Below are 3042 nucleotides of genomic sequence, written 5' to 3'. Positions count from 1 at the left end.
TATTGGTTTGAAAGGGAAGGTTTTATTTTACCATTCACTGATTATTCAGAAGAGTACACATCATAAGAAACGGTCCATGTGTTTCCCATTCGTTTTTCCATTTATTGTTAATTGACAATAAACTTAGCATGTATTTTCACATTTAAAACTCTCCTGGATATGAACCAATCCAATAAATTTGCATACACACTGGATTGTGAATGCTGGCTCACTGTCATGACGTGATGACGTGATGGGACTGAGTCTTCACTTGTGCTTTTCCTGCTGTGAAAAAGGTCTATTGCTTTCTTTTCAAGATCGTCTTTCAAATCCATAACAGCATTTAAAACATGTCAGTGCTTAAAAACAATATTTTTAATATCCATTATTTTACAATAACTAATGCATGCTCTCCTCTGGTGTAATCTGCCCCATTGTCTTTTCACCTTGTTCTTTCAGTCTCTTGTTCCCTTTAGTTAGTAAAACTGGGTGGTGATGACGCAGTGGATATGACACATGCCTTTGGAGATCTGGGTTGAATTCCCACTGCGATACATCAACCAATGTGTCCATGAGCAAGACACTTACCCATAGCTGCTCCAGAGGCTTGCGGCCTCTGACATATGTAAGTCGCTTTGGATAAAAGCGTCAGCTAAATGACATGTAAAGTAATGTAAAAAAACTTCTCAGAAGAGTATTTCATCATACATCAATTTCCCTTTGGGGATCAATAAAGTATCTATCTATCAGGCTGAGACTCCCTAAAAAGTCAATGGTGTTCATCGTGTCAGAAAAACAGTCCTGTTTTCAGCTTTGTGACGATGTATTTTCCAGCTGATCCCAGAGGCTTTTTAAGGAAGTAGAAGAAGAAGAAGTAGGAAAAAACATTCAACACATAAAGGATTTCAACAATTCTGATTTAAAATCACTTAATTTGGAGATAGGAAAAGTGTATAAAAAATTGTAATCAGAAAAAATATAGGAAAGTAAAATACAAGTACTTTGAATTTGTAAATGTACTTACATTCCACCACTGTGTGTGAGGTTGATAAAAAATAACCACAGATTGAAAATACCACGTTGTCCAGACTTAAAGAGAGCTTGAGAGTCTCTTAAAATGATGATTCACATATTCTGAGAGAGGAGGGTGCTTTAGACACTAGTCTTGAAAACAAAAACCTTGGATTAGTTAGAAAGTTATTACTTTCTTGTCACTTCTGACTATAATCCATGACACAGTTCCTCAATCCACAGTAAAGAACAAGTGTCTTTACCACTGAAACCAGAGTTTATGCATCTGACCACTGTTTGAAAACAATTACAGAAACAGTCAGCAGAAGTGGGGATGTGGGTATCATGCTGCTAACAGTACAGTAAGAAGCAAAACAAGAGTTCATTTTCTGACTTATCAGAAGTCAAATGTGTTGTGCAAGGCAGTTACAGCCAAAGTGTGGGGACTTCTAATGACATGAGATCAGTGGTGGAAGAATCAGATCCTAATTAAGTAAAAGTACAAATAAACTGTTGTAAAAATGCATACCTTGTAAACATATTCCATTACAAGTAAAGGTCCTGCATTCAAACTCACAGTTCGGTCAAAGTACATACGTAATATTAGCCAAATAAAGTTTCAAAAGTAAATAAATGACCCATTGTGATTCATTGTTAATACTGATGCATCAATGTGTAAGTACTATTTTACTCTTGCAGCTGGTTGAGGTGGAGCTTGTCTTTCTTTTTTATATAGGCTAAAGTTCTCTTACGGGTCTATGTAAGGATCTCAATTTCTATAAAGCCAACAAAAGGTTTAGTCAACTGAAATTACAAACAAATGCTTGTAAATGTCAATGTTAATAAGTTGTAAATGAAAACATTTTGGTCCAGCTGCCCCAATGAATTAAAGGGCAAAAAAACGACAAAGCAATTTTGATGCTGGAGGAGGATTTTTCCACAACCCAGCATTCCAAACGTTAATCTTATAATGGCTTATAGATTATCTATAAAGGACTAGTAAATGGTTTATTAACGTTCATTTTTAACCTTACATCACACCAGTTATCTCGGGGTGCCCCCGGTGGCAGCAGGGCTCTTAGCCGACTCTTAGTAAGCTTATAGGCTACTCTATGCTTATGCCTCAGGCTGGTCATGCTAAGTCCAAATATAAGATTGAAAATGGGGCAAAAATCTATAAAAAAATAAATGACCACAATTAAGGATTATTTTTGCACTCAACACTTTCTACTTTTAGCACTCAGCAGCAGTTATAGTTATTGACAAATACATTACACACAAACAATTATATTTTCGTATGAAGAGGTTCTTATAAAGAGTAACCATTGTTGTTGTTGTTGTTGTTGTTGTTATTATCAATGAATGGCTCTCAGACTTTTAAATTATAGAAGAAAAAATGTTGTAATTTGTCATAAGAACTTCAAATTTGAAAAATCTAAAACGGAAGTGAAGCTAGAGCTAACAAAAAAAAAGTGACGGTCACTTTTTGGATTAAAGAAACTCATATTAGCATAAACGTTATTATTATATAGTATTAATTGATTAGAAAGAGACAATAAAGTTAGAAAGTATAAAATAAAAAGGAATATTGATGCAACATTTTTTTATTTCATGATTAAAATCTGTCTTGTGTTGATTGCATTAGTCTTATAAATTGAGTAATGAGCCTTTGAGGGCAATTTGTGCCACAGCTGGGTGAAAATATAAATATTGAAATGCCTCACAGGACTATTAGTTGAAGTACAACACTGTTTGTAGGTACTGTGTGTAGCCTATACATATTCTTAATCTCATTTTTATAGTAGCCTATATTATTATTATTATTATTATTATTATTATTATTATTATATTTTTTTTTACTTTTCTGTATTTCTCTACTTATTTCTGTGCTTGTGCTGCTGCAACACCTACATTTCCCCTCTAGGGCTCAAAAAGGCTTATCTTATCTCTTTGTCCTTCAAGGTCTGGCAATGCGAAACTTTTCAGAGCATTGAGGCGGGACATTTATTTTATTTTGAAGGTGTTGACAGGAAGTGCAACGGTTGACGATTA

This window comes from Sander vitreus, chromosome 13, assembly GCF_031162955.1.
Source record: "Sander vitreus isolate 19-12246 chromosome 13, sanVit1, whole genome shotgun sequence".
Classification (NCBI taxonomy): domain Eukaryota; kingdom Metazoa; phylum Chordata; class Actinopteri; order Perciformes; family Percidae; genus Sander; species Sander vitreus.
Note: the sequence above shows the minus strand (reverse complement) of the source record.